Source organism: Dicentrarchus labrax, unplaced genomic scaffold (genome assembly GCF_905237075.1).
Source record: "Dicentrarchus labrax unplaced genomic scaffold, dlabrax2021, whole genome shotgun sequence".
Classification (NCBI taxonomy): domain Eukaryota; kingdom Metazoa; phylum Chordata; class Actinopteri; family Moronidae; genus Dicentrarchus; species Dicentrarchus labrax.
Window position 1 is genome coordinate 380,293 of NW_026136707.1, and position 24,883 is coordinate 405,175.

Consider the following 24,883-nt stretch of genomic DNA (forward strand, 5'->3'; position numbering starts at 1 on the left):
GAAAGCAGGCTGCAGAGCTAACATAAGTGTAGTTTGCATCAGTGTTACACACCACGGAAACTTCAATATTCAAGTTGCTCTAAGACTTCACAAGTTCAAATTGTTGCACCCTGATACAACCCCGTAAGGCCCCGTGAAAACCTACTCGATCCAGACATGCATAAATTAATTCTCTAAAAAGAGATACAGACTTAAGAGATTCGAGTAGACCTGATATTTTCACCCAAAGCAAAATATGGTCGACCCGAACAGACCCTGTGAGAACACCTAAACCTGAAGCAGCAGGTCAATTAAAAAGAAGCAGCTGTCAAAATGAGCGGCAATATTAATAATGTCCTGAGAACAAAGGTAAAGACAGAGGGAGAATTTATTTACAGGCTTCAAAGACTTAAAATAAGTTTAAGATTAATAAGTTAAGACTTTCTTTTCCTCTCCTGCACCAATAATAAAACGAAGATTTAAAATATCTGTGAAAAGAAATTGCCTCAGAGATAAAAGGACGAGGGTGTGACAGTAACTGTACCGTCTCTGTCGCAGCAAAGCCAAGGAAAAACAAAACCCATGTTTTAAGTAGCGCTGCACGATCAGATCGTGATTATTTCACTATTACAGAGCACTGACATTGATACCTGGGTAATACTACAGATCCCAGAATACTGGAAGCAGCAAAACAAACTACTGTGGTTCAAATAAAGTAGTCAGGAAATAATTCTGTGAGCAACAGAGATCTGATTTTATGCTGCACACGGCATGAGTTAGGAACATTGATTTGATATGCAGCAGAGTTTTCAATATCGTAGACGGTTATGTTCATTTATTTGTGGGAAGCAATTAATATTTGATTAATGGTGCAGCCCCAGGTGCAGACAGACCAGGTTAGCAAGGCCCCACTTACACCTGGTAACGAGTTCTAATTATTCTGGATTATGCTCAAATCTTTATATGGAAATTAGTTAGGCAGGGACGGCTGATCCAATGCTTAGGCGATCTTTGAACTTGTTGGTGGGATTTTTATCTTAGGAATATAGGAAGCATGAATGTCTGTATCACACGGCATTGGGTCCATCCAGTAGGGTTTTTCCACAGGCCTCAGTGAGTCCGCTCTAACCGCGATTCTATCTGAATGAAGTTTAGTTTCACTCCCCGTTTCCTGTTTGTACTTTGAGCCTCCTTCTTCTGTTTACTGATCACTTTCAACTACAAATCTTGTTCTCCAGATTGAAGAAAACATGTTTGTTTGGTACAGTCCCCCAAAGATTTCACATCATAAAAATAAAAAGACCAATTAGTGATGCAAAAAAGAATTCCCACATAATTATGAATCGCAATATCTGTAATAAATAACTGCAATATGATGTTTTTGCCATATTTAAAGCAAAAGGATGCTTTTATTGTGAAAAGGAAAACACTATGTGTGTATCACCAAGCAGAGCTTCATTAGCGGTGCTATTCCCCAACATGAGCAGGACTAATTAACCAAGTGGCTGGCTGATGGACGTACCAACAAGGTGGCTTAAAACAGGTTTTTCCTCAGTGGAAAGGATATAAAAAGGAGCATTATCCCACTGTCAGGGGAATAACTTTCTTTTCTGTGATTCACGATGAAGCACCCAGCACCTGGTCAGGTATTTTTGGATATTCACACACAGTTCTTGATAAAGCCTCCTTTGAGAAGCTCTTATCAGCTTGTGGCTGACCTGAATATGGCGCCTTGCTGTGATGTATCAACAACATCCTGTCAGTCTATACGTAGGATTACACAGCCACGGTGTGAGTATGGCCACAGATAAAAGGATTGCAGGTTAATCTGTTGTGAGGGGTGATGGTAGGAAAACTGAACCAATGTTCCCACCTGTTAACTAACCTTGAATAGTATTTTTAAAAAGCAGATTATAGCCTTTGCACAACAAGTGACACTTGTCGCCAGACACAGAAGATCTGCTGATTTTGTGTCAAACTGGAAACAGAAGGTTTATAACTGATTACTACCACTGTTACTGGATTACCAGCGCTATATTTAGTGTTGATTACAGTATGTGGCGTGCAGCCTAACAGTTACTGTGCCATTGCACTTTGGTCACTTTGTAGAGATAACAGTTCTTATCATCTACCCAGTTTTGGATTGGCTCACATTGATTTTAAAAACAGTCATTAACCCTTCCTCCTGCAGGCCGGCATACGGTATTTCATTTTCCAGTATCTGGCTGGAGGTTAGTGGTAATTTCCCACTCTTAATGGGAAAATGACACATAGCTTTAATGCTCAAATCTTTAATTACACAACATGTAATATGACGACTTTGTGTGTCACAACTATAACCTCGGGGGAGAGGTTCAATTATCGGATCTAAAGCTTCGAGCAGGTATGGCAACTCGTCATGCAAACATGAGCAGAAATCTAGTAACCCTAACAACTTCACATGTAATTACACGTAATAGTACCTGGAAGAATGAGATGAAGCTACACAGAATTTCCAACAACGCTTCAAGGGACAACTGAACCCGATGTAGGCAAAACATCCATTTTCTATATGTGCTAATCCTTTTTCAAGGTCATAGGGAGCTGAAGCTCCTCCCAGCATGCACTGGACAGAAGAAGGAGGAGACCCTGGACAGATTTCCACTCTTTCAACAATAAAAACCATTTAAATATTATAGACACGCTTTCAAATCCCTTGTGGTACACTTAATTGAACCATGTGTGCGCTACCGTCTTGTTCCTAAGGGTTTTCTTTTAAAGAAGTTTCTGTAAGCAGCACTTTTTGCTCCCTCCCTATGATGTCTGGTATCAAGGTTTAAATATCTTCTGCTTGTTTACAGCGTTTTCCTATATATAACCTGTCAAAGCTGACTCAAAGCGCTCTCTGCTCCTCCTCACTGAAACCACATCTCTTCCTGTGCTGCACAGAGGAGCTACAAAAGATACAAGATAGTGAGTCTTCGTCAACTGGATACGGACTCAATTGTATTTGATCAAGACCTGTTATCAAGATGACAAACTCTTCTCATGATCAAGACTGATTATGCTCAGAATGAACAGCTTCCTGTAGTATACGAGAGATCTTAAAATACAGACCATCTCTGCTCCGTCAAAATAAAAACTTAAATAAAGCCGTCACCGTCGAGGAGTAAGCAGAGGGAATATTTAACGCAACATGTATTTAATATTAATCAATTGTTTGGTTGTTATCACTGTGTGCTGGTATACTTTATTAACCTTTGCTCTGTTCTCACTTGAGTTATGGCTGCTCTTTGGGAGGCACTGTAATCTTGAGAAGTTATGAAAATAAACTTTATTATCATTATTAACTTTATTATCCTCTTCTGGGAAACTTCTCTGCAGGGAAGGACTTCCTGATGAAACAGACTTAGATAAACCTACTCTGGTATTCTCTTATGTTAGAAGAACAGGCTACTGCTGCTCCAAGATAATGAGACATTGATAAGTGAAATTAATTCATAGTAAGAACCGAGAATGACACAGGTTTTTCCCCGGTTCTCAAACCTTTAAGGAACTGTTTTGGTGCCTCGTCAGACTGGGCCGTTGGTATGCAAGAAGAGTGAAAACAGTTTTCTCAGCTCATCACAACCGCCTCCAATCACATAAACACTCTGCTCTTAAGAGCTCGCCGGGGGAAAAGAAAATCAAAGGCTAAAATAGATTAAAAACCACACTGATCTGTGGCCAGGGTTATAATCAGAGTAATAACAGACCAAACCTCATGATAAATGACAGTTCAGCTACACTGAGACATCAATTTCTGCCAGTAGTCCATGCTCTCTCTCTTATTCTGAAATGTCAGTGCTTGTGTGTGTGTCTAATAGGGCTGTAAAAAGGGAATAATTACTGCCTAGGTTTTTATTACCTTAATAGTCCCACTAAGACTACAATGTCTCTTCCAAAGGAAAACTGCTCAAAACAAACATTCCAAAACTAATATTATACAAAGATGTGCAAAGATAAAAGTATCATAAAAAATCTCAGACTAAGAGCCAAAAGTCATCAATTATATGACCTCATAAAGCTTTTAAGTCTTCAATTTTATCTCCTAGAAGCTCAGAAAAGAGCAAATGACCAAAACAGTCATTTCCAGAAGTTGCTCCTTCCTGACCTCAGCTGATGAGCACCATGATTAAACGCCTCCCCAACCGAAACTCTTTCCCTTTTAAGGTCACTCGCTGACGTCAGCAGAAATGTGACTTCCAGTAGGAACGGGAAACTTTCAGAGTAAAAGTTAACTTTGAAAAAATATAACTCTAAACAAGAGACTACAGTATCTTGCACCTTGTTTACCTTTGCACTCATTCATAACCTGTTCAAGTTGACCTCATTTACACCATGTTCAGGTAACAGAAACTCAAGGCAGCCCTTTGCTAGTGCATTCAGTTTAGAGGAAGTATGTAATCCATATCTTAATGATGTTATCCATTATCCATAGACATTTGAGAAGCTGGAGAAAAAAACAATCCGTAACTAAATTATCCGGCATTTTTATTTTTGAATTCTTATGCAAAACATTTGATAGGCTTTATTTTCTATGAAAGCCAAAGTATGTTTGTAAAACAAATATATGCTGTCAGAGTTAAATCATTAAACTTTGCTCACTATATCTTAGACTTAACTACAGGTTTAAAATATAAAACTGTAAAATAATCAGTTATGTTATCGTATGGGCCTTTAAAAGCAGGTAATCATCAGTTATTGTCAGTCAACTAAACATTTCTGCTCTAGTAATGTAACATAATATATAATACGTTCTTACATCTACTTCTGAGGCACACTTATTTGTTGCCAAATGTCATGCACGAAGATTTATAAAAAAAAATAATAATAATAATATATATATATATATATTCATTCTAATGTGAGCGGTCAATGTGACTGAAGGCTTTCAAACTTCAGACTTTGGACACTGTTGTTTTAGTCCAGGCTATGGTGCCAAAATAAATGCTCTGTGGCCATTTTATCATTGTAAAAACTTTAGTCCCGAAGCACTGCGAAAAAGAAGCCAAATAATACAGTTATCTAGCAGTAGCATATGTGCTTTGGTTTGCTGAGATTTCTGTTTAGCCTGGGAAAGCTAGAGCCTGTGCAGGAACTCATTCAGTCCCGAACTCACTCCTGTCCTCACTGTGGGCGGCCAGGAGGGTTTAATCAATTACACAGGTTCAAACAGATGAAGTGTATGAGCCAGGCAATCTCGCTAACAGATTAGTCAAGTACAAGTTCAAACGTGCAGAGAATTTCCAAGAAGAATGACTGGGTGCAATCCATTACGTGCTAAAACAGCAGTGCTAACTGACGAGCTTCACAGAGATCTTTCATGTCTTCTCGAGTCTTTGTAAATAGGAAGCCAGACCAAGTGCATTGACTGCCGGTGTAATGATTGACTGATACTTCCAAAAGTACACTGACCCCTAGCTTATCAGTAGAAGGCAATTACTGAGGCCATGTGGCTTTATTTACTAGAACATGAGCCCGTACAGCACTGCTGAAACTACTAAATTCAGATGGATGCTTTCACCTGGGAAGTACCACCCTGTTGGGTTTACTCAGGGTTCCCACTCCTTTCATCATCATTTTCCAGGACCTTTCCAGGACTTTTTCTTGACAATACAGGACAGAACTCGCAGGTGTCATGCAGTTTACTGTACCGACAGTCGAGTTTTGACGTAAGCGGTTTTTTCAAAAGGTTTTCCAAGTCCCCTACCTCTTATTCAGATTCCTAGACATCTTATACACCACCTCATTCCTATTGTAGATTGCATACATTATAGGTCATATATATTTGTCGTATATGTGAACAGCATTGTCTTGAACCCTTATGCATACTTAAGGTTTTTAGCAACCAACTATATCATATCTTGCTAATTCATAAATGTCATTCAACTAAGCACTCAACTCCAAAATGTCAGAAATGATAAAACTCATTGTTTTTCTCTAAAAAGGTTTTTATGGTCACTATTGACTCGAGGTTTGTAAGCGTTTCATTTGTAATTCAAGGATTAAAGTATCACTTATCATTTGTAAAACTAGTTACAGAGGCCTCACAATAGCCTTCAATGCCTGCACAGGATGAGCTTTCAGCATCACTGCACAAAGTGCTGCTATTCTCTAATACAACCCTCCAGATGGAAAAAGGCTTTAAGCTAAACTAAACTCAAGTACTCGAGACCAAGAGCATTTAAAGGGAAGATTGTTTTAAACTGCTTTTATTTTGCCAGTTTGCTCATTCATTTCCATACAGGTTAGTGGTTGGAGAGGTCACCTTAAGTCACATAAAAAAGGTAGATAGGGAAATCTTTAGCCAAATAGTCATAGACTCACTAAAAGGACATTGTATATTCGAGGTAATAAAAGTTTTTTTAAAAAGGGATGGAGATGAAGTCATTTCCCTGATGGTCTGAATAAAAGTCAAGAAGTTGAAACAGAATCAACTTTTGGAGAAACGCAACCTGACATCGCACTGCGGTGGTCAATCTGGTGATCGGACCTCTCAAACTGCTCCACATTGAGCCTGAAATGTCACTGAAATAATAGATAAACAATAGATGTTTCTCTGATGATGATTCTATACTAGCTTAATGCCCCAGTAACATGATGGTGCAGCACCGGGGCCGCTTGCAGAGCAGCATGACAGTGGAAACGAAGCTAGCTAAGACGACGTGAGCTCTGAAGGGAACAATGGTTAAAACACCATCCAAGTCGAGGCCCCCAAGGGAAGTTCGCACTGATTTGTTTTTGAGCGTGAGAAAGATGAAGCTAGCTTAGACCACGAGTTCTGAATTGAACAATGGTCAAGATACGGTCCAAGTAATGGACCCAAGGGAAGTTAGGACTGATGAGGGAACCTCATGCAGTCACCTCAACTGCCTCGACCTCGCTGCTATAAAACGTGCAGGTACTTTTCCTGGCCGAGTTTCCAACTTGGGAAGCCAGAAGAGCTCACAAGCGATGCACTTTCCTGGAAAACCTCAGCCCTCAGCTGTTGTGGCCGCGGCTCACGACTTCCAAACCTGATGAATGCTCTAAAAGTCTTTGGTTTGAACCGTTTCAGCTGAGAATCTCCCCCCAAAAAAAACCCCAGCTGGCGATGCCACATCTGTCCATTCACTCTGAACATCACAACAGTGGAGTGCATTAGTCCTTCCTCCTGTCCTCCCAGATTTGTGGCAAACAAAAATAAACACTTAAACTACAAACAGACAGCTGTATTTAATATTACATTAACAAGCGTGGCTGTTAGTGGTCGCCCGTTAGGGGTTTTTCATTGGCCGATGCCGGTAGTTGGAGCGCGGGGCAACAGATGGCAAATATATAATGCTGATATCGACAGAAAGAAATGTTGTTTAATTCCATTATTCCATGCATATTACAATCTAATATACAGCAGCTTTGTGAGTGTGGCTGCTGCTGATGTGTCTGCAGACATTTGTTTATCGGCCTCGTGAGCGCGGGCACCGGCCGATCCCGATTATCTCAAAATGCCAGATCATCGGCTCAATCTCAATCAGTCAGCCGATGATCTGGCATTTATCTATCTATAGTGGCTGTTGCTGCAACAACAGGACGTTGTATATCAGGATGTATCACGTAGACTTCTGCTTTCAGGGGTTACGCTGTACGACAGGGTTACAGCGGTTACCTCACAGACACAGCGAGAATTGTGACAGCTAGAGATTGTGGAGAGTGAAGACAACTTGAAGCATTAGTTGTCTTTCACTACCAAACAATCTCCACTGAAAACACCTGCGCACAGTAACGCCATCTTTTGCCTCTGATAACAGACATTATGTAATCCTGAATGTCCTTTCTGTTTCTATAAGTATGTGCATCACCCACCATATAGTCCTCAACCACTAAACCTAAAGCTTCAATGCGTTGTTTTACTGTCACATGATCCAAACTACATGCTCACTGACATATCCAATCTGACAATTCTTGACATTCTTGAGGACTGCTCATTATCCATGGCACAAATATGATGAAATATGTAGCACTCACTGTAAAAATACACCCACATTAGTCACAATGTCACACTTTAACAGAGCCAAACATCATATCTGAGTCTGAAAACAAGCTAGTTGGCTCATTGGACACTATCATCAACCAGTGTAACCTCTCAGACTGCAGAGCTCTCCTGGTCTGTGGTTTGAGCACACACTAACAACCTGAAGTGGCACAGATTGCAGTTCAGTGTGCGGTGTTGGTGGGTAGTGAAAACGGGACTGACAGGATGGAGTTTCTGAGGAATGTGCTCTGAACAGGCCTCCATCTGTTTCCCTCATTCTGCTGAACTTGTATGTGCAGCAGATCAACCTTTGAGCCTTTCCAATGCAAATAAACCCAACAGGTAGCAGAGCTATCTACGACCTGAACTCTGGCTTCAGTTCTACATTCTCCATCGCTTTATGGTCACTTCAGGGTGTTTCTGCATGCACCGTGAAAACAAATATTTTTAAATCACTTCAACTAAATCCCTCAGCACTCCTATTCAACCCAGACAGCAGCACAGAAAACATCTGCAGGCTGCAATTCAGCCCTCAATGTAACCCATAACTGTGAAGAAGCTACGACCAGAATATTAATTTCAGGATATAAACGTAGAAATATAAAAGATGCTCCGTCTTTTGAATGACAACTGCAACTGATAAATATTTCCACCATCCACTAAAACATAATGACAAGTGCCCATCTTAAGGAATCAGGGCCAGGAGGTAAGTCTTCAAATAGCTTTATTTAATCTGACTCAAAGTCCACCGAGCATCGTCCAGGCCTTATTGATATACAGCAGTTTAAGTTACAAAGTGAAACTTAAATTAATTACCGCAGTTAAGAATTAACATGCAGATCTAGGATATTCAAACCTGCAACAGGCTCAGCTGTTGACTTCAAAACGAGATCTAACGACACAGGAAGTCTCGAACATACAGGCTAAACACATACAGGCTGACAGCTTGTGACTTTGTGATGTTATTATTAACGCATTATGTTTCCGATACTGTCACATGTCCAATCTGTACTGTATCTGCTACCCAGGAGGGTGCTCAGTTTCCACTAAATAATCAAACCCAGGATTTCGACCAGAAAAGGTGCCAGGCAGCGTACACACCGGTGTAACTTCTGAATAACTGCAGCTGGGGATGTACAGATTACAGGTTGGTTCACTCTCACTCGCCAAGTAATGTCAAAAAATGGCAGATTTCAAAACTTTAAATAGTCCAAAAATAAGCGCACACTGCTTACACTTGCACAAATGATCACTGCTCGCTAAAAAATGCAAAGTATTTGATGGTTTCAGGTGCTTTTCTTGGTCTTACATTAGTTTATAATAAATAATACGTTGGATTTTTGGACAAAACAGAGACATTTCCATTTGGGAAAATGTTTTATAGATGACACCATTGATCATGAAAAATAACCTTTCATTCAGTTTTCCTGTAAATCATCACAGTACAAAATCCTACAAATCTTCATGTTAATGATTCTGTGAATCACTAAAACCTGTTTGATGCTTTTACTAAATCTGTATTTGTATTTTCTCTCTGCAGAAGGAAGCACCAACAAAAACTGCTCACTGGAGAAACAGATTTTAGGCCCATTTGTTCTTCAGAGGAGCAGCAGGCAAGCTAACGAGCTCCTGCTGTCCAATCGGACCATTAAAAATACTGCAATATTAAACAACCGCTATAGCCAGATCTTCCAACGATACTTCAGCTTTTTAAAATGTCTGTTTCCACTTCCAGGAAAGGAAATGATGGCTGCTTGACACAAACACCTCCTACTAGCTGCTCTCAATCTGGATCGTCTGCAAAGTACATAGTCATGTCTCATCATTTGAATAATCCTTTCACTGACCACAAAGATTTTCTTTTAGGTTTTCATACAATAAACAATCTAAAGTGAAGAGTGACTTTAAAAGTGAGTTATTTGTTAATGTTGATATTTAGAGAGGGAGGAGGAGTTTGACTTTAAAATGACATATCCAATATTTTCACCAACATTACAGGTAAGATCTTCAGTTTTTATGGTATTAAAGGAATAAATGTAGATTTAATTTCATTCATTTCTTTTTCAAAGGAACGTTTTTGTTGGGATCTTTCAATCCTAATAGCTGACAGCTGATTGGTTAACCACTCAGCTCTGAGCTCAGAGAGTCCTCAGACCGAAGCGTTGAGCTATTCAAGCTAACATTACAGTCACAGTCATTCAAACTAATTTTAGACGGGTGCACTGGTGCGAGATGGACTTCCTGTCCCTACAGGTTTCCAGTTCAGAGGACAAGAGCATCTGTTGGCTGAAAATTACGCGTTATCTAATTTCCTTCGTCTGCTTCTTTGATTTCTGACTGTCATCTTTAGTCATAACTTCCTGTGGGACGCAGCTCCATTGATCAAAAGTTATCTTACCAACAGGAATATACAGTACGATTTAATGGTAGTTAGTAGTAAGAGCAGTAAAGTGTGGCGTGCCTCAGGGGAGCTCTTTTGTTTTTCAGTTTTTACGAATGACTTTAATTAATTTTGTGCAATGTGTGCAGATGACATCAGCCCACATCTGGACAACTAGAAAAGGCCTAGTAAGATTATTTTCTAACTGTACAGTATGTAATTCTCTGCCACGGGGGGGGTCTCTCACATCAAAACAATAACAAAAGATGTAGTTTGATGACGCTGTGAAGTAATAAGTACGAGATCATGGCAGTACGGTTTTTGGGGTTTTGCGAGCATGCTCATAGACTGGTCGGTTTGTGATTGTAAGGTTACTGGTTTGGATTCCACAACAGCAGTAAGCCCTGTGGCCTGTGGATTACCCTGTGGTCGTACTGGGCATCTTCCAGGTGTGAGTGTGTGCAGAGTGTGTTTGAAGTGTTTGAAACCTGCTCGTGGGCAGAGAGGAGACAAACTCCATTGACAGAAGCTTAAAAATGCTCCACGAGAGCCACATGACAAAATAGAGAAGTGAGTTGAGAGTGAGTTGAGTAATGGTTGACTGTGGCCAGATATGAAAATGAGAAGTTTACATGTTGAAAGTAGATGTACTGTACACACTACTGTCCTTATTAGGTTACTTTACTGACCTATCTATCTGGTAGATATCCTGTTGGTGAATTAAAAATCAATTCATAATCAAAATAATATTCAAAGCAACTACAATCAAATTCAATCAAAACTTAAATCTTCTATAAACTTTTTCCAGCTGTAATGAACAACAAGTTTATCTGTGAAAGGCTGGCATGTAAGGATGGGTAGCAAGGACCTTAAATTGCTACAGAGCAGTAACACTGATTGTTTATTTAATACAGAGCTAGTGAAAAAAACAGCTTGTTCAGCGTTACTCCGATATGTATCTATGTTAATAAGCAGTGCCAGTTTCAATAAAATCCTAATAAATACTCATCCCCCGGCTCATAGTGCATCAAATCAAGCACTCCCTATTCCCAGGTAATCTGTTTGTTTACCTGTGAACTACTTGACGTGTCACAGAGGAAATGCCTCGGCTCATGCTTCTAATCTGCATCCATTTATAAACAGAGGCATACTGGATTATGCGCTGGGTGTCGGATTACATAGAGACCAGACATCCTGGTCCTGCAGTGAAGTGAACGGGGCGGGAGGTGGAGGTGGAGGTGGAGGCAGAGGGTGATTACCTGTCAGGAAATTAACGTCCCTCGGCCTCGCCCTCCTTAGCTCTGGCAGAACTAGTTTTACCCTGTCAAAGAGACACAAAGAGGAAGAAGACACTGCTGCTGACTGACGTGCCCGTAGGAAACTCGCAGCCTTCGTCCAACAGCTGATTAGTCTCTCAATAAATATACCAGTCACTCTGGTCGGGGGCTGGAAATGGAAAGTGACAGTTTCCTTTCCTGGGAGTCAATAACCAGAGGTTCCCTGTCGGTTTTTCATTTAAATCTGACTAAGCTGATGGTAATTCCCCCCCCGCCCGCCCAGACACGAACAACTAAGTGCCAACCTCCTGCTTTCAGTCCTCTGAGGAACTAAAGTGGAGGAATACCCGGAAAGACCTGCTGCTGTCCGCATGACACTTAAGAAACCACACTTTTCTCCTTTTGAGACACCAGGAGAAACACAACTCTTACTCCAGATCAGCTTTTTACATTGATGGCACTGTCTTAAATTTCAGAACCATTTCGGTGCACACAGTATCGGTGCAACGTTTCACATTGAAATCACTTTTTCATAATGATGATCTGGGACTTTATTTAGTAAAAAGGTAGCTCATCTTTGGCTATGTTCTGAACAGTGTTGAATTTTATCATCAGGTCTGATTTTAAGTTCAAACATCTACCTGACACTTCACCTTATTTTGAAATTACAGGTTTGTTTCAGCTTCCTTCTCTATCAGCTCATCCTCTGCCCTGCTGCACTCACTGCATATAAATAAATACAGTCACCAGTCACTGGTAACTTGTAATATTACTCCTATAAACTTCATATAGCACAGTAACACAATGTCACACTTAGGGTCGCACAATTAATATTTTCAACTGGCAGGAAGCTGTGTTTCCCCCATAAAGACCCCATAAAATGTGAACAGGGTTGTGTTACAGTCTCATTATCATACAGATCTGATCTGGCATCCTGTTATAGACTCTCTGAGCCACGCATGTAAAAGCTTCAACACTGAACGCCTGACATACCAACTTAACAGAAACTCCCAGCATCCCCAGCTGGTCACTGGAAATCTGTCTGAGTGCAGTCGTTAGAAGACCCATCATGTTTGACCCAACCTGAAAACTATCCCAGACACTTCTGCTACCAAATGACAACGTCTGATCAAAATGCATTTTCTACCCACATCTTATCTCAACCTCTTCCTGTCTAACAATCGAAACACAACCGAGACTTTATCGAACACAAAGCAACAAACATCATAAGTGGTTGTTGTTTCCATACGTCTATCAGTGAACTCTGAGTTTATATATTTATAACACGAGCGAGATGTTTTAAAGGTGTTTTTAGTGTGTCTACTTTACTTCCACCTTGCTGCCGTAATAAGTAATTAATCAAACCGGGCTCCTGTCGCCATAAAGTAGATCATGAAGCTCCAGTTTCAGCCTGTGAAACTCTCCCGCTCTTCACACTTTCTCCTCTGCTCAGAAGTCCTCACCGCACACAGGCTGTAATGTTTCCTTACACATTCGGTTCACTGATGAGTAATTTCATCTACAGCAGAAAGTAACAGTTCTTTTCAATAGGGATGGAACTTACACTCAACTCATGATTCAGTACTGGGTTTATGATATTTTTTAAAAACTATAAATAAATGATGATAATTATAAAAGATTGCTTTATTTCTTAGAGAAAAATCTGCAAAATTATAGAATCATTTTTTTATTTTAGGTAGGGTATAAAGTAAAACAATGTATAAAGTATTTTCTTTATAAAAGTGAAACTGATATTCACATCGTCTGTATCGCCTTACATTCTTATTTCCAATCAATGTGTGATCGTTTCTTTATTGATGGTAAGAACCACAGTTAACATTTGCAATGGTATCTGTAAAAAAGCAGGAATTGTCTCATGTAAAATAAAATAAATGGTAAAGAGTGAAGATTTGGTTTCTCAAAATATGAAGCTAAGCAGCTTTTTTTGCTCTTTAAAGTTCCTGTAAAGCGTAATATACTATAATATATGAAGATTGTAATTGCTATAGGCATTTCCTGATGTTTAATAGACTAAACAATGAATAAGTTAATTGAAAAAACAACCACCAGACAATGAAAATGAGCATTAGTTGAAGCTGTGAATGATTTCAAAGTAAAAGCAACAGATCTACGAACTGTGCAAAGGGTTAGGAATTCCTTTCTCACACTAAGATGCATGTTATTGGGTGCAAGCGGATAATACGCTTACTACCACCAAAGGGTCAGACTACATGTGAATAAACACCAGTTCACGAGAGAAGTCCACTGAAAACCTTTAGAGCACGTGAACCGCCGCTGCAGACCCGACACCCAGCAGAGGCAAGACGAGGCGAACTTCCCCTTTCTTGTGGTAGAGAGAGTTTCACCAGCAGTCAGGATCACACATTCACTTCCACATGGCTGTTTCACCAGTCGGGGGACGTCTGACGATGAGCGATAGCCTGTGCAGTGAGGGTGCTGGTGGGTGTGGTGAAACCCAGACAGGTTGTAAACGGTGCACTTCTCTGGAAAAAGCACTTATTAATCATACATCAGGCTAACTTATGCAATGCCGAGCTCCCACTACCTGATTTTTAGCTCCGATTTTCTACTATTTTTGGGACACACACATAATGGACCGTGAATAAAACGGTGCTGTGAGTCGGGGTTTTAATTCGGACTGTGTCTGATCCACCGAGCAGCACTTATTATAGTGAGAAACCATAATTACTGTAACTGTCCGCCTCTCATTCCCACAGTCTGCTCCCACTGGAAGAGGATGAAATGTAAAGTTTGTACACAATACACTGTATCTTTATTGATTATTGATCAGAATACACTGTATCTTTATTGATTATTGATCAGAATACACTGTATCTTTATTGATTATTGATCAGAATACACTGTATCTTTATTGATTATTGATCAGAATACACTGTATCTGTATGGAGGATATTGATCAGAATAAACTGTATCTGTATGGAGGATATTGATCAGAATAAACTGTATCTTTATGGATGATATACATGATCTTTATGGATAAGATCAAATACACTGTATCTTTATGGATGATATTGATCAGTATACACTGTATCTTTACGGATGATATTGATCCTGTATTGACAGTCAGACTGTGGACATTCGACGGCCTTTGGCTCGTGTTTCTAGAGTTACGGGTTTTAACGGACTTCTTAAAAATTGTTAAAATGTGATATTTCTTAAAGGGAGTTTGGTTCAGAGAATTTAAACTGATATTATGTTATAATTTTTAACGCTTTGTCACTGTAAAAAGTAAAATGTTGTCTGACACTGAGGGTCTGTAGTTATTAGACTGATTAATGGTTTAATAATGTGTTCATTTAAGCTCATTTCACTCAGTTTCTAACAGTGTAAATGTTGTTTTTAAACTCCTTTCCTAATGAAGTATATATATAATAAGGTTTGGAGAGCAGTCAGACTCTCGGGGACAGATCTTGTAGTGTGAACAGCACAGACTTTGTTCGGATTAAACTGTGACACACTTTATAAATGGAGTTTCCAGTGTGTGCTGACCTGCCTTCAAATAATAAATAAAAGCACAATGACTTCATCCCACAGGCTTAAAACGAGCCAACACAGGAGCGGGCACGTCCAGCCTCCATCGGCTCAGGTCTCTCTTTATATTCACACTTGTTGAGCCACTTTAAAGTTTCCTCAGGGACTTTTTCAAGTCATCGCCCAACTTTTGGCCAACTGGTGTCAGCGTTAGCCAGCTAGCTACCCGAGTTAGCTTCCAAAAGCTCATCTGTTGCTACTTGTGCCGAAAGCTAAGCTAACTCGACTCCACCTGCTCGTCTTTGACACGACACACAACCGCACAGTTTGTCCGTTTACCTCCCCCCCTCCACCCTCCACCCTCACCCCCCACGACTTCAGGAGAGAGGACAGACAGCTTCCCAACTCAGTTAACCAGCTAGCGTCTGTTAGCATGAATGGGAAAAAGTAGCAGCGAGCTTTAAGCTAGACAGACCATCAACCTGGAAGCAACTTTAAAAGCATTAAAAGTCACTGACCCGACGGCTCCTGTCGCTGTCCGATAACTGCAGCAGTGGCTGGAAGCTCCGTTGTATTCCAGGTAATGTGAGTAACGCAGTGGCTCCCCCCCTCAGAGACCCGCAGACCCGCAGACCCGCAGACAGCAGCTGGAAACTCTGCCCCGCAAATACAACAACAATATGGCAGCGGAGCGCCGCGCTGCCTTCAGGGCGCACTGGGCGGTCGGGAAATGTGACAACTCCAGGAGCCGTGCTTTTTAACGGGACCCCTTTTCTGTCGTTGGACGGAAGCCGAGAACTGCGACTGCGAGTATTAGGGCCAGACTAAGAGAAAAATATAGTTACTTTTTGGGGAAATTACGAGAATAAAGTCACAATATTACCAGAATAAAGTCATAACATTACCAGAATAAAGTCATAATATTACCAGAATAAAGTCACAATATTACCAGAATAAAGTCACAATATTACCAGAATAAAGTCATAATATTATGAGAATAAAGTTATAATATTACCAGAATAAAGTCATAACATTACAAGAAAAAAGTCTTAATATTGTGAAATTAAAGTCGTAATATTGCGAGAATAAAGTCGTAATATTACGAGAATAAAGTCATAACATTACCAGAATAAAGTCATAACATTACCAGAATAAAGTCATAACATTACCAGAATAAAGTCATAATATTAGGTCTACGAGAATAAAGTTGTAACATTACGAAATTAAAGTCATAATATTACCAGAATAAAGTCATAATATTGCGAGAATAAAGTCGTAATATTACGAAATTAAAGTCGTAATATTACCAGAATAAAGTTATAATATTGCGAGAATAAAGTCGTAATATTACGAAATTAAAGTCATAATATTGCGAGAATAAAGTCGTAATATTACCAAATTAAAGTCGTAATATTGTGAGAATAAAGTCGTAATATTACGAGAATAAAGTTATAATATTAGGTCTACGAGAATAAAGTTGTAACATTACGAAAATAAAGTCGTAATATTATGAGAAAAAAGTCTTAAAATTGCGTGAATAAAGTCTTAATATTGCGAGAATAAAGTCGTAATATTGCAAGAATAAAGTCGTAATATTACGAGAATAAAGTTATAATATTAGGTCTACGAGAATAAAGTTGTAACATTACGAGAATAAAGTCGTAATATTACGAAATTAAAGTCGTAATATTGCGAGAATAAAGTCGTAATATTACGAGAATAAAGTTATAATATTAGGTCTACGAGAATAAAGTTGTAACATTACGAGAATGAAGTCATAATATTACGAAATTAAAGTCGTAATATTGCGAGAATAAAGTCGTAATATTACGAGAATAAAGTTATAATATTAGGTCTACGAGAATAAAGTTGTAACATTACGAAATTAAAGTCATAATATTACCAGAATAAAGTCATAATATTGCGAGAATAAAGTTATAATATTAGGTCTACGAGAATAAAGTTGTAACATTACGAAATTAAAGTCATAATATTACCAGAATAAAGTCATAATATTGCGAGAATAAAGTCTTAATATTGTGAGAATAAAGTCGTAATATTGCGAGAATAAAGTCGTAATATTACGAGAAAAAAGTCTTAATATTGCGTGAATAAAGTCGTAATATTGCGTGAATAAAGTCGTAATATTGCGAGAATAAAGTCGTAATATTGCGTGAATAAAGTCGTAATATTATGAGAATAAAGTCGTATTATTGCCTGAATAAAGTCGTAATATTACGTGAATAAATTTGTAATATTGCGTGAATAAATTCGTAATATTGCGTGAATAAAGTCGTAATATTACGAGAATAAAGTCGTAATATTATGAGAACTGTCAGCCTGTTGGCTCAGCCAGCAAAACTGTTTAACGATGAAATTATCAATACGTTAGCTTACCTTACCTATACCTACCTTATATTAAATTTATTTTTTAAATTTTATTTTTTATTAATATTTATTAAATAAACTTTACAATAATAAATTGTGTTTTATACATGTATAACTGTGAAACTTTTTATGTAATTCTCTGTCTGTATTATGTATTTCCTTTATTTCTTAGACGAAGTGGTTCCCAACATAGATACAATCGACTCTTTCTAAGGTAATGAAAACATACACATGAATATTTTATTACATTTCTGCCATTTCTTAAATGTTTCACCCTGGAACTTTAATGTTAATTATTTACCTAACTATTAATGTTTTGAGAAGAAACAAGTTCATTAATTAAGTTGCTATGATGGTTGTTTCAGTAGTCCTTGTATGTCCTGTTGGTAGGATGAGGGTTAAGTTGATGTATTGATTTTAAATGTTTGTGATAAACTGAAGGATGAAGTGTTTCTTTATAGGTTGGATTGGCTTTAAAATGCCTCACAGAGCTGAAAACAGGCTGTTTTTGACTTTTTAGAGATACGTTGGTTCTTACAAGACACCCACCCTACAGACATATGATGATCTTATAGAATATGATGCATTACTGTAGATTAAACTTTCCAACAGTCTATAAAGTGGTTCAAAGCTCAACCTTAAACATCTACAGCAGTAAAATGCAACATACACAGTAGTTATGCAGCAATATTAATCCAAAACCATCAGATATAAAAGTAAAACACTGACAAGACCTTTACTTAAGTCAGGTTTTGAATGCAGGACTTTTTCACAGTGTGGTATCAGTACTTTTCCTCACTTTTGTCTTACTTATTTCTTGTTTCTATTAGTCCTTTTTTTTAACTTGACACTGATAAACTTGCTTTGTGATTTCATCTTTACTGGTTTGTCTTGTTTTTATATGGATTTTTATGATAACTGTCAGGCACATCAGGAGCCCTGCTGTAAAACTATTTAATGGGTTAGAACATGTCCTGTTCTCTGACACCATTTTTTATTTTTGTCTTTAAATTTCGACAATTTAAACAAAAAAAAATAATTCTGTGATTATTTTTTGGAGATACTTTTTGGGGGGTAAATACCAAAAAAGAGTTTAATACCCTGTTAAGAAGGAAACCTTGGTGGCCTGGTTTTTCCTAAATTCAGAAATTACTAATAAGAAACATCTACATTCTGAAATAAACTGAACAAAAAGTAACTTTTATTATATAATTCACCGTGTTAGTACAAAGCTCCTTATGTATTACTCACAGGAGGGCATGTGTTCAAAAAGCTTAACATCTTCAATCTTTCCATCGTCATACATTCAAACATTTCAACAAGAGACACGATCAATTTTCTGCCTGTTGTTTCTTCTCACAGTGAAGTCCTTCCTCCGGTTATTCCCACGTGCAGTGAAGGCAGCATGAGCAGGGCCACAAGCTGTGCTGTTGGGAGGAGACCTGCTTCTGGTTCAGAGGAGTAAACAGGACAGGACACGCTGCAGCTTACCAGGAAAAAAGTGCACGGTCACCCAGTATGGGAAAAAAACAGTATTGTGAAAGAGAATTGAAGTTTTGTGGATGAGATCATAACAGCTACGGAGCTCGTACATTAAAAAACTCCACCGCAGTTCAGTAAACTGCATTCACAGATGAAGACTGTGATACAGCTGGTTGAAAGTTCCAGAAAGCTAACGAGAGGACCTTGAGTTGAAATTAAATAGTCAAATTTCTGTTTTCTGAACTTCCAAGCTTAAATGTTCTGAAGCATTTTACATATTATTTTTATGTATTAATTCCTTTTTTCCAACGTGTGAACGAGTTGTAACGTGATTTACAAAATGAGACCCGACCTTCTCAGTTGCCTGTGTTTTCTTTGCTGCCTAAGGTTAGCTTACTTGCTAACGTGGACAAATTATTAGTCAGCTAATGTGACAAAGTACAGCCAGCTAGAATCATCCAGACTCCCAGGGCTGATCGGGCTGGCCTGCCGTTTGCAGGTTACTTTGTTGGGGGGGATCAGGAGGTTTCTACCAGGAGCTGAATAATCTGCAGAGGTCTAAACAGTGGATGGTAACAATGTGGCTTCAGGCTGGATCAACAGTCAATGTATGACAGCTTCTGGCAGACAACCACAACGCTGACGCAGGCACAAAGGGGATATGACGCCATCGACAGGCGACCGGTGAAACGCAGCGTTACCTGAATAAAATGACAGATTTCTCTGAGTTTGAACATTGTTGGAAACATTTGGGATAATGTAAGAACTCAACTACATAGAGAACATAGCTCTAGAGGTTATACGCTGTTTAATGAGTAATTTATAATTACCATCACTACATTTGGTTTTTAAATTAACTTTACAAACATGCATAAGAACAATCAACATTTAAAATGACTGAAAGAAACACAAGTCTGCAACTTATTTGTATAGCACTGTTTCGTACACACCAAACACTACAGGTCCTCTCTTTACTTTCTGAAAATCACTGCATCTGTATAACCCTGTGTTTGTTTGTGTCCCACGAGACAGCTGTGTGTCTACCTCCCTCTCTCTCTCTCTCTCTCTCTCTCTCTGTCTCTCTCTCTCCTTTATGTCTCTGTTCTGTACCAGCATCCGTCCTGGGACCTGTCTCTCTCCTGGCTGCTGATGCCTCATTCCAGATGTTTTGGATCTAGATCTTTGTCCTCCTCTCTCTCCCTCTGTGTGTGTGTGTGTGTGTGTGTGTGTGGTTCTTTCTCCTCTCTGTTTGAATGGTGAGCTCGAGTTTTGTGGGTTTGTGTCCTCTGTCATGTGATTCAGGTCTTTTTGGAGACACCTGAAGATGCTCGACATCCTCCCTCATCCATATTCTTCATATATGTTTACAATCTTCATCTTCACTGTCCATACAGTGATTTTACTGTTAGTCTATTTTGTACACACGGCATCTATTGCAGTCTGTCCGTCCTGTGAGAGGGATCCTTCCTCTTCCTGAGGTTTCTTCCATGTTTTCCATGTTAAGAGTTTTGTTGGGGAGATTTTTTCTCATCCAAACTGAGGGTCTAGGGACAGAGGGTGTTATATGCTGTGCAGATTTTAAAGCCATTCAGGGCAAATGTATATGTGATGGGTAAAACTTGCATAACTTTTCTTTTTGAGTTTCGGGGTAAAACGCTGGTGAATTTATGAATATTTAAGTGGCTACAATCCAATATCAAAGTGGGAACAGTTTGTGTTGCCCAGTGGCATATTTGCAAATTCTTCCCTGAAAGAATATTTTTCTCTCTTACAGAGGATATAGATGTCAGTTGAGAAGTTTTCAGCCTTAGAACTAAAATAACTATATTTTAAAGGTCCAGTGTGAAACATTGAGGAGGATTTATTGGCAGAAATGGAATATAATATACATAGGTATGTTTTAATTAGTGCATAATCACCTGAAAATAGGAATCGTTACCATGGAATGAGCCACCATGAGTCCGCCATGTTGAACCACCATGTTCCTACAGTAGCCCACAATGGACAAACCAAACACTAGCTAGGGCATTTCTAATTTTCTCACAGGTTTCACAGCCACCGTAGTTTCTCCCGCACACTTTACAGTCCGTTCTTATTCGCAAGTCATCAAATAAAGATAAGAGTGTGTTCAGTTATGCAATCCAACTGCTAGATGCCACTAAATCCTACACACTGGTCCTTTATCAGATCCACTTGAGGGACTTTTGAAGACATTTTCAGCAAAAAAAACCCAATAGACTACTTATTATAGAACAAAACAGAATCTTTGAACAGGCAAATATATTTTATTCAGTGTAACTGATGGACACAAGCGTATGTGCACAGCAGGCTGGAAGTTTCCACATCACTCGTGTAGGTTGGACAACGAATGGTGCAGTGGAGCATTACTGGCAGGAAAAGGTCAGTAGGTTCAGTGGAGGGGACAAAGGGACGTGCCAACAAGTTAAACCTGTTTTTCAACAGGTTTGACTCACAAACCCCCTCCACCTGCTCGGGTACCCCCATTCACACCTTGGCTACCCCACCCTCCTCCTCCACATCCCATCTACCTGCTTCACAGAGCTTACACCCACCTGGAGAAGCCACTTCTTTGCTGTGGTGTGCTGGGGGCATCGGGACTAGGGCTGCCAACAAACTGAGCAAGCTGTTGAAGAAGACCAGCTCGGTGGGGATGGAACTGGACAGTGTTGAGGCTGTGACTGAGAAGAGGATGAAAGGGGAAGCTGAAAGTCATTAGGACAACACCTCTCATCCTCTCACAGCGGTTTGGAGGCTCGTTTGTACCATCAGCCATCAGACGCCACAGCACCCAGTACCTCCAACCATCGCTGACCCGCTGACTAAGACCGGTTTAACTCCGACCTACAAAATCTGCTCAAATATTTGCACACAAAACTTACAGAATACACACAGTAGGCCTATATTTCAGCATTTGGTTCATTTCTATGAAGAAAACTAAAAGTTTAGACTATTATTTAACAATATTATTATTATTTGAAAGAGCTTTGATTGTGCTAGTGTCAGGGGGAAGAAAACACTGAATTTGTCAAAAAAAGAAGCCTTTTGTTTGATTGTTGAAAATGATAAAAAAAAAGCTCCTAAAAATATCAGGAAAACTCAAACTTCCTGTAATTGTGTTCATTATTTGGGTTCATTGTACAGTTTATCAGTTGTTCTCTACTCTTATTGTTTTAATTAAATATAAATTAATATGTCACTAAGTCAGGGGTCGTCAGTTTACTCAACAGGGAAAAGGGTTCCCTTCAGGAGGAAGGTTGGGAACCACTGCTTTAAAGGAACAGAGTCGAAGCAGACTTCTTGGAGTTTGTTGTAGGAACAAAAACTGAATGCTGCTTCTCCAGGTTATATTTTGACCCTGGAGACATTAATAATGTACGTTTGGCCCAAAAGCAAACCCGTCCCTGATGACCTGATCATCGCTTCGGTCAATAGGATCAGGAAACACAAGGATCACACTTCCTGAATCCATCTTGATCTCTAACTGAAGAGAGGGATCCAAGCCAAGGTTTACTGACCTGAGGCCTCATTACAGAACTAGATCCTGTGTTTAGACACAGGGGAAGACCAGATCAGGACACAACAATTATAGCAACACTAATCACCTCTTTAAGAGGAACACTGTGACCCAACAGGGCTGCTTTTAGTTCAAACGACTCATTTTACATTAACAATGAGACGAAAAGTATCTGTAAAAAAAGAATTCAAGGTTTTTCAGCTTTCTTTTTCAGTTGATGAAACTGACGCAAATGACACATTCTGTCAATGAACAGATAAATATAATGCATTTAATTCAACATTAGCTGTTGCAACGCTCACTCGCAGCTCATCAAATACTGAAGCATGGTCACTTCAAAACATGACGCTGCAGCGAAGATAATAACATAAAAAGTAAGCAACAGTAAATATGGAACCATGCTTGCACTTTCAAAATAAAGCTGTGTAAAATAACGCTGTGAAGCAGTCACAGTTTGGTTAGGTTAAGGAAAAAGTTGTAAGTTAGGTTAAATACCTGATGTTACTTCTTTACTTCTGGTTTCACACAGGACACAAACAGCAGTCTCCTGGGTTAAAGTAAGTTTTTGTTTGATCCATCCATCCATCCCACCACATTCAAATATGGACTCTCTTGCTCTTTAGTCTTTGTCACCTAACCTCAGTGGCAGGAGGTCTATTAATAACACTAGAGGGATACCTACAGCACCATATTTTGTGCAGGACAGAAGAATATTAAAAACTGAAGTGATAAGGCAGCTTCTACGTTTTTAATTAATCTTAAGGCCATTTCTTATTGAGGGGGCTTGTGTTCAATCTAATTTCCATGTAAAGCAAATTCAGAAATGTTTAATTTTGATTTTGTGAACAGCTACGTTGATGGAAAGGTGAGGATCACCACCAACACCTGCCTCCGCAGTGACCATTTTACACAGGTTAGTTTCATCAACGGAGACAACTGGGATTTATATATAATCCGTTGTTACTGGTGAATGAGGTGGAACCGACCGCCTCCCTACCGGGGATTCACTTTTTTACTTTTTATTATACTTATATGTTGCTACATAAGTTGTTTTTGACCACAAACTATCTGACACACACAAACCTGAGCTGTGAACACTCATTTACAGCTCATTCTTTACGCCCTCTTACAGGTCTTGTTGTGGGTTAATCCGGCCGTGCTGTCATTTTCACTTTTGTTCTGGTTTTATATTTCCCCATGGTTAATCTGCAAACCTCGTACATGCAGAAGTTTGGAACAGAGAGGCTGCACAAAAAGCCCTGGATGGATGGATTTGTTTTCTATTCAAAGAGCAAGGCTAGCTGTTTCCCCCTGCTTCCAGTCTGTATGCTAAGCTAAGCCAACCACATACTGACTCCTACTGAACAGCCTGTTCTTATCGTCAAATACCAACATCTTCTCATGCATCACAGCTAAAGGGACCCTTCACCGTCTCTATGAGATGCACGGAGCTTTCAAATAACTGGAATGTAACCCATCCACAGCAGGGTAGAGACTACTTAAAGGTAACTTGCCCTTAAAGATCCCCTCTATGTATTAAGTCATGAATAAAATTAGGAATAATGTCGGATATGTTTTTACCGTAGCGTAATGAGCGTAATAATAAGTGTAATCAAAATCAGCTGTCCTTCCTCCTTACATCCCCTCTTCCTCTCTCTTTCAATCACCAGTGTGAACTCTTCTTCTGGTTTGTAAACCAACATATTTTTTATTATTTCCCGGATGAGATTCTCATTTCATCCTGTTGTCAGGTGATTGATGGGAACGTGATAATGCAGTGTGGATCATTCTGTTTGTCTTGCAGGGCATTTTATGAGCTTTCTGATCTTTGGCAGTGTTTGTCAGATAGAAGCTGAAGGTCTGTAGTTTATTCTGACATTAAATTGTTCCTGTGTCGTGTGTGTGTGGGAATTAAATAGATCGCCTCTGTAATTAAGTTACTAATTCTTCTCTGTAAAAACGTCAAACAAATGCTTTTACTAGTAATATGAGCTGTGCCGCTGCCTGGTAAAGAGCAAGAAGAGTGTACGTGCCACAGAGGCAGATTTGATTGGGGGCAGTATGGCCTGGTGATCTGAAAAGTGCATGCTGTAACAGAAAGGTCACAGGTTCAGTCCTGAGAGCGGCTGAAGTGTCCATCAGTGACTCCAAACATGCTTGCCCTGGTACAAGTGTCATGCCATCTAAATGCAAATTTAGTTCTCAGCGAACGGGGAAATACAGCAGCTCATATGTTGGATTAAATTAATGGATTATCCTGGTGGCCCCGTGTGGGTGATAATAGTTCTCTTAATTTT

The 24,883-nt window shown here is 39.3% G+C and overlaps 1 protein-coding gene and 1 long non-coding RNA gene across 2 annotated transcripts in view; one reads left to right on the top strand and one right to left on the bottom strand.

The window, feature by feature from the left end:
* The window catches only part of plekhf2 (pleckstrin homology domain containing, family F (with FYVE domain) member 2), a 31,220-nt gene extending 15,324 nt beyond the window's left edge, over positions 1 to 15,896 (bottom strand). Inside the window, exon 1 of the mRNA XM_051405415.1 lies at positions 15,700 to 15,896. The gene's annotated coding sequence lies outside the window, so the exon portion shown is untranslated. The remainder of the gene's footprint in view (positions 1 to 15,699) is intronic.
* A 1,788-nt stretch (positions 15,897 to 17,684) lies between these two features.
* On the top strand, positions 17,685 to 19,402 carry LOC127366490 (uncharacterized). The gene is made up of 2 exons (XR_007885318.1): positions 17,685 to 17,783; positions 18,932 to 19,402. It is a non-coding gene; the product is annotated as an uncharacterized LOC127366490 (long non-coding RNA).
* The last annotated feature ends 5,481 nt before the right edge of the window (positions 19,403 to 24,883 follow it).